This window comes from Anas platyrhynchos, chromosome 1, assembly GCF_047663525.1.
Source record: "Anas platyrhynchos isolate ZD024472 breed Pekin duck chromosome 1, IASCAAS_PekinDuck_T2T, whole genome shotgun sequence".
In the NCBI taxonomy this organism is placed as follows: domain Eukaryota; kingdom Metazoa; phylum Chordata; class Aves; order Anseriformes; family Anatidae; genus Anas; species Anas platyrhynchos.
This window is the reverse complement of record NC_092587.1, coordinates 83,143,204-83,158,221: the sequence shown is the minus strand read 5'-3', so window position 1 is coordinate 83,158,221 and position 15,018 is coordinate 83,143,204. Positions and strand designations below refer to the sequence as shown.

The window sequence follows — 15,018 nt, the reverse complement described above, 5'->3', positions numbered from 1 at the left end:
TATATCTGTAAGTTCCTAAGATATAATTTTTCCTGAGATAAAATTCAAGAAAGAAATTTTAAAGGAATCAATTTCACCAGATTCATCCATTAATGGAAAAGTAACTTAGGAAAACACTACTGAGACCAAAACCACTGCCAAACATGAGACTAAGGCATAGCTGACTGCATCATCTAAGGTTCTGAGAAAGGAAATCATATTTTGTAGAGACTAAGCTACTTTCATAAACATGAACAGGTGTCTTTCCTGTCACCTCTGCCTCTCCCAAACAGGATACAAGTCAAATGGTATTATAATTCCCAAGAATCTTCTTAACATTTTTACACTAGCAAGTCAACTGATCTTTTCCAAATGAATACTGAACACTATTCATGCACACAATGTGATGCTCTTGTCTACCACTAAATGAATAAATACTTGATTATATCTGGTTAGCAGATAACTGCACATTACATGTAAGGCAGAAGCCCCATAGCTCCTGTACACAATATTAATTTTTTTAAGGATCATGTACCAAGAGACCTAATAACAACATAGGATTTCTGCTGTTGCCAGAAGTGGTAGCAGGATATACTGTAGATATAACACCTATATAACTGGAAGTAGTTGTGCAGGCAGAAGCTTGTGAGAAGACAGGAGAAAATGTAACCCGCTGCCAGCTAAAACTTTAACAGAGGATGCCACTTTGGCTCATGAAGTATAAGTAATGACCTCTTCATCTGAAAAGCCAGATTATCTCTACAATTATGCCAGAAAGCATTTATGTAATGAAATTTGCAAATACTGAATTATAGTTGCCAGTAGGCAGTTGCAGGTCTTTCCTTAAAAAACTTGTCTTTACAAGGATAGGGAAGTTTCAGACACTGACTGGAACATCAGCACTAACGGTGATAGAAAGAAGGTAAAAATATGTGATAGGGAAAAAAACACAAAACAAAACAATAAATACCCTGTCAAGAAGCCATTACAGGAGAAACATAAGCTCAACTATGTGAAAGAAAAAAAAATCAACTTGTCCAAGGATGCATTAATAATTCTGTCAAACGAGAAGTGGAAATTTCTATAGCTGAAATTTCCACACCAGAAAACAGTTTGCCAAAGCAAGCCCTTGGAGTTGACGGTGTACAATATGAAGATCTTGTCATGTGGCCACCCAAGAATGAATGTTTTTACTGATAGAATTCTCACTGGTTCTATTAACTCCAGATGACAGATCTTACTTTTGACAGGAAAATGATTCATATGGAATAGGTTCACTGAATACCAGTCTTGAAAATGTTTATCATGGGATGCATCCAAAATACAAGTCAGCAAGACAGCATTGCATGTACAGCTTGATGATTCTACCAAAACAATGAATTTGGACTCTGCTACTATAAAGCCAGAATGGCAAGAAGTGGGATATGTCTCAAATGAAACTGCTTTTGTAGGTACACCATATCTAGATATTTTTACTGACTTTAGAACGCATATGCCTTGTTCATTGGATCTGATCCTCTGCAGTTGCTGAGAAATCAGTATTTTATAACAGCAGAGCGGTAATGTGTCTTAACAAAACCACAGTTTTAACAGTAAAAGGAGGCTACAGTGATGAAAGCGAATTTTGTCAGGAAGTCCCATCACTACAGCAGTGTGTTAAAACAATCTGTATTCTAAATTGTTATTTCTAAAAGCCCCTTTCCACTCCCCGAAAAAGGGCAGACACTTTAAATTAGAAAACTAAATCAGAGTCCTAAGAAATAAGCAAATAAAGCCATTTATCAGCAAATTGCAAAGAATGGTTGTACCTAAAAATCTATTTTTTCATTGCCATCCATCAGGAATATACATAACAGAGACAACAAATAGGCTTTGCTTTCAAAGGAACATATTCTGGTTAAGAGAACGATTTCAAAAGATTATATAAAACACCTCTAACTTCTGTTTTTAAATTAGCAAAGGACTTGCTAGAGAAGCTTATTGCTCAATTGGCAGATTAAAAATTAATAAGCACTTTCCTAGTGTCTGTGGAGATTACTTTCTGGAGGTTCAATTGAGCAATGATCTTTTCATTGTATAGATAGTCTGATGTTTGAAGAAAATTAGAAAAATTATTATTTTACTCTTGTGGGAGCTACAAATTTCTACCTAAACAGAAATTACTTCTGGCATCAGCCTATACCTCTGTCATGCATATCTGAACATTGCTACTGAAAGCATCTGTTTGGAACACATTCCTAAAGAGCACAGAAAGCTAGGTTTTCTTCATTTAGTGATAAGCGCAGTAATAGATCCATTACTAAATTGAAAAAATAACGTTTATTAAATTAATGTAACACAGGAAACTTGTTTGTTTGCATAGAAGACAAAGTGTAGACACCTGATGGATCTAAGGGGATAGTACTTCAAATGGTGAAACCAGAACGGTAGATGTAAATGGCCTAAACTTGGAAAGCTTACAGAAGTGGAATGAGTACTCAAATTTATGTAAGCAATACAAAAACACTTTTTTTTTTTTTAACATGATGAATCCATATTTTTGAAATTGTGTCTTCATCGTTTCAAGAGAAAATGGTAGTCACAGGTTTACTCATCCCGTGTCCAGAAAACTAAAACCTCACAGATTACCCTTTGTAACAGGACTGCAAAGCAACCACTAGAAAGTTCTTTTCTTCAGTGTTCTAACTCTTGCCTTTTCAGGCAATCTAATCATCTTCACCAGCTTACTCCTGTACTTCTGACAGTTTTACCATACCCTTTTTTAAAGTGAAAGACTAGAACTACATGAAGCATGCAAGACGCAGAAGCACCTTAGTTCATACACAAACAAAAGAATCTTGCCTGTTTTGTTCTCCCTTCCTAAAATACCAAAGGTTTGTTTTTTGTCTGCTATTAAGCACTACAGTGACCTTTCCAAATAACTACTACAGTCACAAGTTCTCATTCTCAAGTGGTAATATGACAAGGTATTAGGTGATTTTTTAAGCGTGAAGTTCAAATTTCTTTCCTTCTCAGTCTCAATATGCATCATTTTATATTTATCTGAGAAATAAAAGGGGAGATAAGAATCACTCAGTACCCCTAGATTTTTCTGCGATTCTTCAGTCAGGTCTCAGTTTTCTACTCCAAATCTCCATGTCAGCTAAGTTGATCATAACACTACTGTAGTAGTATTACCCTGCTGGGCAGCTGAACTCTATTACTCCGCTCTCTCACTCCCCCGCCTCAAAGCGGAAGGGAGAGAAAATACGATGGAGAAGGTTCAAGGGTTGAGATAAGAACATGGAGATCACTCAGCAATTACCATCATGGGCAAAACAGACTCAGCATAGGAAGATCATCGCAATTTATTGCCCATCACTAGCAGACTAGAACAGTGAGAAAATAAAAACAAACTAAAAACTTCCCCCTCTCATCCGCCCTCTTCTGCCTCCTCCCTACAAGTGGCACAGGGGAACAGGGAATGGTGGCTGCAGTCAGTCCTTAACACTTCGTCTCTGCTGCTCCTTCACAGTCATTTTCTGTATCTGCTCCAACATGGGGTCCCTCCTGCTGTTGTGCAGCAGGTTTTTTGCCTTTCTTAAATATGCTATCACAGAGGTGTAACCTCCATGAAGCTTTTTGAAGCTTTTTGACTGAGCAGTTCTGACAATGAGTAGTTTACCTGGGGTTTTACTCACTTCTGTTTGGCTGATTGTAACAGGAAAATGAAGCGTTTCCTTGTTTCTTTTATTTTACTTTGCATTTATAAATTTTGAATACTGTGTGTTAGTTCATTGTTGAAAGACAGGTTTTTTTCATAATGAAAGAAGTCTGAAAGAAGTTACTTTTAAAAATGAAGACATTCTTGAATTTTTAATGTTTCCAATAATTTAAGAGTACTAGAAAATTCTGCAATTGCTGCAACTTGATTTGTTTTTTTAAATACCTTCAAACACTCAAACTTGCATTCTTCATTAGTAGCACATTTTAAGTTACCAGCCAAAGCAAACTATCTAGGATATGCAGCTGAAATACTGCACCAGCTACCCACTGAGAAAAAGTTTTATTATCCTCCTCCTGTCTGAGCAGAATGAATACACCAAGATACAAACATACATAGTCACATACATAAATTAAGTTTTGCAACTGTTAAAATTAGGAGTTTTTTGTACAATCACCAGCATGTCAGGATGCAAATCAGTGCAGGGCCATTCCTAACTTGCCTGTACTGGCCAAAGTGCTGATCACACAACTTTCAATCTGATAAAGACATTGAAAATTAGTTTACCAACAGACAATCCTATGTCTTGATGAGGAAGAGTCCATCCTTACTTTACGTAGATTTCACTTATTTAGTAAAGATGAACATCAAAGAAGTACAGTGAAACTAGCTTGAAGCCAACATAGCTGTTCCCAATATGCTGAATTACACATGAGGATCCAGAATATTTCATGAGTGTTGAAACAGAACCACTTACTAAAACATATGCACACACATGTAGGGAGTGCTACCTTAAATACTAAAAAAAAAAGTAGGTCACAATATTTATTGCACTTCATTTTTATTATGATCAAAGCCAGAAGCAGTAAGATATAAAATGCAGTGCAAAAAACTTCACACAATATATACTAAAAAACCTGATGTTCTAACCAAGTAGCAGTCTGAATACGCTGACTGAAAACAAATACACTGTGGTGTCAGCTAAGGAAAGTATGTAAGTTTCAGTAAAGAAACTGCTAAAACATATTTTTAAATGCTGAAAGAAATCCGACACTCAAAAAAAGAAGGCCAATTTGGCTACATCAGAAACACTGCAATTACAGAAAATAAACGAGATTCAGCAATGGAAGTCATATGAACAGTTAACTATGAAAACAGGAGTTATGAAGCATGAAAGAAATATTTAATCATGTATAGGTCTTTTCTCCAGCACGGCTCTTTTCTCAATAAGCACACAAAACAGAACTCAGGTAATGGATACTTATTCTTTTTAAGATGATTTCTTAAGAGAGTAAGGCTTAGGCAATCTTCCTGTCTATGTAACTGTCACTCACCACATACATTTGCAGTAGCCTTTGAATCCATTGTCTAATTTCAAACTTGATTTCACAGAATTGGAGGAACCAGGCATTTGAGACCTCTACTTTTTGTGAAAAAATAAGAAATCAATGTCTCTGTAAGGAAGATGGACAGTAATGAGTACCCCAACTGAGAGAAAGGCAGTTATAATCCGTTCCTTTATTCATTCAAAGGGACAACATTTAGCATACAGGTATCTCTAAACCATGCACAAAACAGATTGCGATTCATGCAGTCAAATAAGAAGATAAGAGGAAGTTCACAGCAATGAGTGCATGAGAGAGAAGCAGAGGGTGGTATAAGGATATGTAGGTCAGAAAGACATGGGAAACCATTAGTTTTGCTGCTTATAAAGCTGTTACTTCTCAACATTGTTAGCAGCCTCTTGAGCATCATCCAAAGACCATGATGAAAATACATTTTAATCATCTCTCTTCTTGGCACATTCTTATAAGTGTTTCCGAAATTGCTTCTGCTAATATGAAATAAATTATTCCCCCTCTGAATAAATAAATACCTCCCTTCTAAAAGGTAGCATATTGGAATTCACATTTTAAAAAGACAATATGCTTTAAGTTTTGCTGAAAAACAGATTAAGCTCACTGGCAGAACTCCGGTCAGAGCATTGTTCCTCACTCATGCGATGTCATCCGAACTCAGCATTCTGCAGGTGTCAGATGCTATAAAATGGGCATCCAGGGTGCATAGGGGACAGTTAAAGATGACTTCCAACAACTTTTGATTAAGAGGCTTGCTCAATGTTTTGCCAAAAAAGCTACAACAGAAGCAGGAACAAAACCTAAGTCTTGCTGTATTGAAAACAATTTGTCAGATACTAATAAAGCATCTCCTTTCAAGTCTATGTCGTGATGCTTAATAAATTTGTGAACAAGGAGCAAGCATGCTACACAGCCAGAACCTCCATTAACTTCAAAAGTGGCTTATTCTGTGAACAACACCGACCCTTTGAGCTGAAAAAGGTTCTATGCACAATTAGTACTGCCTAATTACATGATTACAATTCGTAATGAATGCAGAACAAGTGGAACAAAAGCTTCAGAGAATTCTCAGACTTGCTAGCATACCTTTGAAACCTAGAACATACAATTTCACTCTATTTACTTAGACTACATGTTTGTTCCATTCTGGTAAAGCTTTCTACCAGTTGACAGGCTTAGCTAACAGACTTCACAGAACGGTTGCAGTTGGAATTGACCTCTGAAGGTGATCTGGTCTTACTCAAGTAGGGTCACTGCGAGCACATTGCCCAGGACCATGTCCAGACAGCTTTAGAAACCTGTTGAAGGAGGGAGATTCTGTAACCTAACTAGGCAACCTGTGCCAGTGCTCAGACACCCTCACAGTAAAGAAGTACTTCCTTATGTTCAGGGGGAACCTCCTGTGTTTGTGCTCACTGCCTCTTGTCCTGGCACTGGGCACCACAGGGGAAACTAACTAACTGACTAAACAAACTAAAAAATGCCTGTCTCTGCCCCTTCCTTCAGGCATTTATACACATTGATGAGATCTAACACCCCCCACACACACTCTCTCTGTCTTCTCTACGTTAAAAAGTCAAGGCTTTCACAATTTTCCCTCAAATGAGAGGTGGTCCTCAATCATCTTCAGAGTCCAGGCTCTCCTCCAGCATAGTGTTGTTCCCCCCAAGTGCAAGGCTTCACACTTCCCCTTGAACTTCATGAGGTTTTTATCCACCCATTTCTCCAGCCTCTCCAGGTCCCCTCTAGATGGCAGCACAACCAACCCTCTGGTGTTTCAGCTACTCCTACTTTTGTGTGGTCTGTAAACTTAATTCAGGGCATGTTCTGCTCCATCATCCAGACTATTAATGAAGATTTTTAACAAGACTTGACCCAGTACTGATACCTGGGGTGCATCTCCAACTAGACCACACCATTGATCACCACACTCTGGGCTCAAACATTCAGCAGCCACTTTTCAATCCATGCCATTGTCTGCTCACCCAGCCCATACTTCAACAGTTTCTCTGTGAGGATCTTACTGCGTACAGTTCTGAAAGCTTTCCTGAAGTCAAGGTAGACAATATCCACTGCTTTCCCCTCATATACTAGGCCAGTCATTCCATTGTAAAAGTTTATCTAGCACATCTTCTTCTTCATGCATCTACACTAGCTATCCCAACTATCTGCTTGTCCTTCACGGGCCTGAGAACAGTTTCCAGAATTAGCTGTTCCATCACCTTCCCAAGAATCAAGGTGAGGCCAACTAGCCTATAGCTTCCTGGGTCTTCTTTTCTGAAGATGGTAGTGACATTTGCTATCCTCCAGCCTTTAGGACCTTCTCCTAGATGCCACAATTAATCTAAGATTATTGAGAGGTTTCACAATGACATCAGCCAACTCCCTCATCACTCATGGGTGCATCATGTCTAGGCTCATAGACTTATGTACGGCCAGTTCACTTAAGTGTGTCCTGACCTGACCCTCTTCCACTAAGCTACACTGTCCTTGCTTCAGTCTTTCTGTGACCTCCCATGCCTTGGATTCCTGAAGGCCAGTCTTACTAGTAAAGACGGGCAAAGAAGGTATTCAGTACATTGTCTCTTTCCATCTCTTGTATAACCAGATCTCCCGTCTCCTTCAGGAATGAGTCCACATTTTCCCTAGTATTCTATTTGTCATCCATGCACTTAGAGAAGCCCTTCTTGTCATCTTTGTCATCACTTGCCAGATTCAATTCTATGTGGGCATTGGCTTTCTTAACCCCATTTCTGCATCCTTAGACAGTGTCTCTTACTCATTCTGGGTTACTCATCTTTGCTTTTACCTTTTGTGCGCTTTGTTTTTGTGTTTGAGTTTGGCCAGGAGTTCCTTGTTTGTACCATGCAGGTCTCCAAGCATTTTTGCTTAACTTCCTATTTGACAGGAGATATATTTCTTGAACTAGGAGATAATCCTTGAATATTAACTAGCTTTTTTGGGCTTCTCTTCCCTTTAGAGCTTCATGCCATGCTACTCTACCAAGCAGATCCCTGAAGAGATCAAAGTCTGCTCTCCTAAAGTCCATCTTGCTTTTAGCCCTGCTCCCTCCCTTCAGAATCCTGAACCCCACTTTCTCATAATCACTGAAGTCAAGGCTGCCTTCGACCTCCACATCCCCCAACAATCCCCTTGATGAGTATGAGGTCCAGCAGAACACCTCTACTCACTAACTCCTCTACCACCTGGGTGAGGAAATTATCATTAATACACTCTAGAAACTACTTAGATTGCTTAAGCCCTGCTGCATTGTCCCTCCAGCAGGTCCTGAGGCACCTGAAGAAGGACAAAAAGGAACACCAGACAGTAAGTCAGTTTCAGTAGGGTCCCAACTTAAATCACTCTAAGCAAATACAGGTTGCACAGGAAACAAGCAAGGAAAACCAGAATTTTTAGCCCAGTCTCGGGGCTATGATACCACAGGCCTCAGTGAGATGTGCTGAGATGGATGGCTACAGGCTCTTTAGGAGAGATGGGAAAGAAAAGAGAGGAAGTGGGGGTACATTAGGAAAGGTCCTGACTGCATGGAGCTTAGATATGGTGATGAAAGTGTTGAGTGTATCTGAGTAGGAGTCAGGGGAAGGGCAAACAATGTAGATAGTGTGGTTAGAGTATATATAGAACACCCAACCAGCATGAAGAAAGACAATATTCTACAGGCAGTTAGGAAATGACTGCTAGCCCTAGTGTCCTGATTGCTAGCCCTCATTCTCATGGGAGACTCCAGCTTCATAGATGTCTGCTAGAAACACAATACAGCAAAGAAGAAACAGACTAAGGCATTTCCTGACTGTGCAGAGGACAACTTCCTCACAGGTAGTGAGGAAGCCAACTAGGGAAGATGTCCCTACTTGACCTGTTAGTTAAAAAGGAAGGTCTCATAGGTGATGCAATGGCTGGAGGCCATCTCAGGCACAGCTATCAGATGACAGCTCTCCATCCTTGAGGAAGAAAGCAGGTCAGTCAGCAGAACTGCTACTTTGCATTTTTGGAAAGCAGATTTGGGGCTGTTAGGGACCTGGCTAACAGAGTTCCTTGGAAAATAATTTTAAAGGGCAGAGGTGTCCAGGAAGGCTGGATATTATTTAGAACTGATATTTTGAAGGCACAGGATCAGACCATCCCTATGTGCCAGCAGAGAAGATGAGCAATCTGGATGAACAGAGAGAGCTTCTTCTGGAACTCAAGAAAGAAGGACAAGATAGTTTATAACCTTTGTAAAAAGGAGAAGGCATCTCAGGAGAACTACGAAGATGTTGTGAAGTTATGCAATGAGAAAATTTGAAGGACCATAGCCCAGCTAGAACTTAACTTAGCTACTGTAGTTAAAGACAATAAACATGTTTTTATAAATACATAAACAAAAGAAGGAAAATATAAGGAAATATACTTTATATATATAAAAAAATATAAAGGAAAATATACTTTAATTATTGGATGGGGGGACAACATAGTGACAAGACATAAGGAAAAGGCTGAGGTACTTAATGCCTTCTTTGCCTTGGTCTTTATTAGTGAGACTAATTGTTCTCAGGGTTTCCAGCCCACTTTGCTGGAAGACAGAGGCAGGGAGTGGAATAAAGTCCTTATTATCCAAGGGGAAACAGTTAGCAACCTATTACACCACTTGAACACACAAAAATTGATGGGTCAGATGGAACCCACACAAGAGTACTGAAGGAGCTTGCAGAATTGATGAGCAAGCTACTTTCAATAATTTATCAGAAGTTCTGGCTAACTGGGGAGGTCCCAGTTGACTGGAGGTTAGAAAATTTGACACCCACCTACAAGAAAGGCAGGAAGTAGGCTCTGGAGAATGAGAGGCCTGTCAGTCTGACCTCAGTGCCAGGGAAAGTCATGGAGCAGATCATCTCTGCTGCCATCACACAACATGTGCAGGACAACCAGGTGATCACATGCAGTCAACATGGTGTTTATAAAGGCCAGGTCCTGCTTGACTAACCTGATCTCCTTCTACGATAAGACTATATGCTTAGTGGATATGGGAAAGGCTCTGCATGTTGCTTACATGGACTTCAGCAAAACAGTTGTTTCCCACAGCATTCTCCCATAGAAAATGGCTTCCCACAGCTTGGACAGATGTACTGATTAATGGGTAAAAAAAATGACTGGATGGCCAGGCCCAAAGCATAGTTGTGAATGGATTAAAATCTGATTGGCAGCTGGTCAAAAGTGGTGTTCCCAATTGCTAAGTACAGGGGCCAGTTTTAACATTTTTATCAACAATCTTGATGAGTGGATTAAGTACATACTCAGTAAGTTTGTAGATAACACCAACTTGGGCAGGAGTACTAATCTATTTGAAGGTAGGAAGGCTTTGGCAGAGGGATCTGGATAGGCTAGATCAATGGGGCATATCCCATTGTATGGCATTCAAAAAAGCTAAATGCCAGGTGCTGCACTTAGATCGCAACAACCCAATGCAGCAGTAAAGTCCCAGGGAAGAGTAGCTGGAAAGTTGCCTGGAAGAAAGGGACCTGGGAATACGGGCCAAAAGCTGGCTGAAAATGAGCCAGCAGTATGACTAGGTGGCCAATAAAGTCAATGGCATCCTGGCTTGTATCAGAAGTAGTGTAGCCAACAGGACTAGGGAAGCAATTGTCCCTTTGCATCAGGTTTACATGGCAAGGTTTTGGTAGCAGGTGGCTGCAGGGGTGGCCTCTCTGAGGAGAGTCCAGAATCTGGCCCTTGACAGATAAGGGCCAGTTTCAGCCAGCTCCAAAATTGAACCACCACTGGCCAGAATGGAGCCAATGAGTGACACTGCTTGTGCCTCGATGAGAGCACATACAAGAAAGGGAAAAATACTGCTGCACAACAGCAGCTGGGAGAGCAAAGAGTGAATAACAGCTCTGCAGACACCAAGGTCAGTTCAGCAGGAGGGCAGGAGGTGCTGCAGGCAGGCAGCAGCAGTTCCCCTGCAGCCTGTGGAGAGGCCCCTGGTAGAGCAGGCTGTCCCCCTGCAGCCCATGGGTCCCACATGGAGCAGATCTCCATGCTGCAGCCCCCCCGTGGGTGGAGGAGCCCCCGGTGGAGCAGGTGGATGTGGCCTGGAGGAGGCTGCGGCCCATGGAGAAGCCCCTGCAGGAGCAGGCCCTGGGCCGGAGCTGCAACCCGTGGAGAGGAGCCCACACAGGAAATACAATATTGTAATACAATACAAACAGACTTGTACGTAAAACTTGTACGTCCATAAGTTCAACACTTCTCAGAACAACCATTTATGGACCTGATCAAAATAAACATTCCAATGTTTAGAATAAGATATATAGAGAACAACCTGCACGGGAATGGTGAAATTATTGGGTTAAATACCCTGTTTTGCCAGACAAGCGCTGGCAGTAAAGCAATAGTGTGAAGTTAGTCTGAAATGAAAAAACTTAATCCTGAATAGGGTACAAAGAGCTAAAAGAAATAAAATTTTAAAAAGGAAGAAGATTTAAAAAAATTTTCCTTACTTGACTGGGTAAAATTTAACTCTTCAAGGAACCAAAACTCATTAAAAACAGTACAATATCCATAGTGATTACATTTTAACTGTGGCAAAAATTAATATTCTGAACACTAAAGGACATAATAGAAATTAAGCTTCCTGAATTCCTACTGCTCATGCAATTAATATCTAATTTAACTTAGAAAGAAGACAATGATTTCTAAAAAAACAGTTTTATTCTTAATTTCTTTACATTAGCCTCAAAAAAAAATCTTAAAATCTTTTGAAAGACTATACAAGCCACATCTACCCTTTTATAAAACTATTATAATCTTTATCTTAGTATGAAAAAATCACTACAAAATGTTTGTACTAAGCTAAATTGTAGCAACAAGAATTACTTTCAGATGTTTATTCTTAATAAAGTAATTGCTGTTCTGGTTTTGAAAAACATCTTTTTTAAATCAGTCGAGTATACTAGAGAAGTGCTACAAAGCTTGAATAGTAAGCAGGTAGGAAGACCTTTAACTCTCAAAATTGTCACTGTACATCAAAAAACTCAAAAATGGTCCTTATTTAAATAACTGAATTAACAGAATGTTAGAATAATATAGACAAATTATACAGTTCTGTGATTTAGTTACAATTGAGAACATAGTGAAACACTAAATATAAACATCCGAACCAAAGAAAAAATTAAAACCAGGAGATGCAGATTAGTTTCTGGATTATTTCATGATCTCAAGAAGCTTCCCTCTCTGTGCTCAGTAAACATCTTATTATATACAGCTTCCAATGCTTTACAAAACTCTTAATAGCGTTACACATCTTCTAATTATATTTATGCATGCTTTCTTGAAAATCAAACTGTTTCTAAAATATTTTAAAGTACTGCAAAACTACTTTCTACACTGTGATCAAAAAAAAAAAAAATACTTCAGAAAGTTTCTAGTTGTTTGGGAAGAAGTAGATGTAGCAATATTTTTCTTCTGTAACAGTGACAGAAACTAGTCTGCCTCCCAGCTGCAAAGAGCCATGTTCACGTTACAAATTGACCCCATCAACTCGCCCATGTCTACATTTTCACAATTTGATACTAGGTGAAGTAGGCTACATACATTTGTTTTGTGAATTTAAGTAGTCTAATGCTGTTCTTTGAGAGCAAAGTTCCTCAAATATGCATCAGCACACTTCAAAGTAAACCAAAACAAGAGCCAGTTGCCTCCTCAGGACCACCTAGAACTCTGAAGCCTGTCGATCAGTCTCTATAAGCACTAAACACTTCCCTAGGCAATTTTTTTCATCTTAATCCAGGCAACCGTACTGTACTGCACATCAGAAATGCTACATACACTTGATGTAGACCTCTGCCTAAGATATTATCTCCCAGAACTTGTTCTTTTTGACACATCTGTATCTCATCTACAAAGACTGTTTATATTAGTCTACAATGTTTATGGAAAACAGGAAGAAAAGACATCAGCAGTGATTGCAGCATATTTCATGATGTAGGATTGCATCTCTGGAATCACTGAAGCATTCTGTTATACAACCGATACCCCAAGAGCAGGTTTCAGGCAAAATATTACTCATCTGACACTGTCAATACATGTTTTTACCTCAGCCACATTACATTCACTGCATGCAGCAGATGCCAAAATACAGAAGTAGATACAGAGGCCACACACTAATAATACTGAAACAACATCGCATTCATCAGCATTACAATTCATCCATTCTCATTAGTAGACCTTCTAGTGCTGTATTCTACAGTCAGATGCATGAAGGAGCAGAAGAAACAGTCTGCTGCATCAAACAACTTAAATTCTGGAATTCATTTGACAGCCACAGTACCGATAAGACTGACTCAATGAAGGCAAATCTCACAACAAAGGGAATGTTTCCGTCATACTAGGAAGAGCCTGGACTGCTCAAGTCCAATAGTCACACTGGCAAAGAATGCTCAGCACAAAGATACGATATCCTAACTGAAGTACTCACCCAGCTAAAGCTTACTTCCACGGAATCTTTGGTCTGTCGATGAGAAGCTACACACTTCAAAAAACACAAGCCATCAACAAATTATTTAATTAAACATCTTGTCAATGTGACTCACACTTTGACAAAGAAAAAAGTAATAAGCCTTTTACAGCACAAGATATATGGCAACTGCAGGTAAGAATCATGAGAGCTATCAGTTATATCACTCTGGATTCCCCCACCCACAAATTACTATACCTGCAGATTTAAAACAGAAAGAATTGTCCAAACTTCACTACTTATTTTTATCACCAAGAAAATTACTATTCTGTGTTAACTTAGAAGATTTTTGTCTCCTCTCAAATGTATACATTCTGACAAAACAACCTCAGTAATGCATATTATCAACCTTCCCCTTTAATTCTAGGTTTGATCTAAAGGAACTTTAGTTTTCTTCAAGCTAGTTCATCATTATTAGCTGTGCTCAGTGCTTTCACATCACTTGGTTAACTCCTTTTAATTCTACCCATTAAATCAATCAGTGGTAAACTCAAAAGGTATTTAAATACAGTAACCTCCAGTTAAAATAAAGAAGAATTGACAACTGCATGACCATATCATTTCAGCATTCATTTTCATCCTACAAACAAGAGTTGATAAAACTAAATTATCTGTATAATCTCACAGGATATGATGTGAGGGCTCAGGATATGAGGGCTCCTCAGTTTTGAAAAGCAGCCTTTTGAAGTCCACAAGTCAGTGCTGTCCTTTGAGAAAGGACATGAGAAAGGAATCTAACAAAGCAGCATCAAGGGGATCCAATACTATATGCACAACTTCAGTCAAAAGTGTTTCTGCAATAGTCACCAATGGAATGTTCACCACTTCACAGGAAGGGTTTGCTACCTGTAGGTTCAAATAGCCATACAGCTCCACAAGCATAAACAATTTTTCATTAGATGAAATCCATTCTTGCTAAGCAGTGAACATTAATATTCGGTAAAATTCTAACTTGGGTGACCTACCCACAGCATGTCACATACTCCAGCTGCTGTACTTCCCAATTGCTAGGACAGCTACATAGAATCACAGAACACGCCGAGTTGGAAGGGACCCATAAGGATCATCAAGTCCAACTCCTGGCACCGCACAAGTCTGCCCAAAAGTTTAGACCATGTGACTAAGTGTGCAGTCCAATCGCTTCTTAAACTCCGACAGGCTTGGTGCAGTGACTACTTCCCTAGGGAGCCTGTTCCAGTGTGCGACCACCCACTTGGTGAAGAACCTCTTTGTGATGTCCAGCCTGAACCTCCCCTGCCTTAGCTTGACACCATTCCCTTGGGTACTATCACTGGTGACTAAGGAGAATAGGTCAGCTCCTACCCCTCCAACTCCCTCTCATGAGGAAGCTGTAGACCACAATGAGGTCTCCCCTCAGCCTCTTTTCCAGGCTGAACAGGCCAAGTGACCTCAGCCTCTCCTCATACATCTTCCCCTCTAGGCCCTTCACCAGCTTTGTAGCC

At 39.7% G+C, this 15,018-nt stretch overlaps 1 protein-coding gene across 2 annotated transcripts in view; it reads right to left on the bottom strand.

Moving 5' to 3' along the window:
• MAN1A2 (mannosidase alpha class 1A member 2) overlaps positions 1-15,018 on the bottom strand; it is a 135,598-nt gene that overhangs the window by 90,485 nt on the left and 30,095 nt on the right. The window lies entirely within an intron of this gene.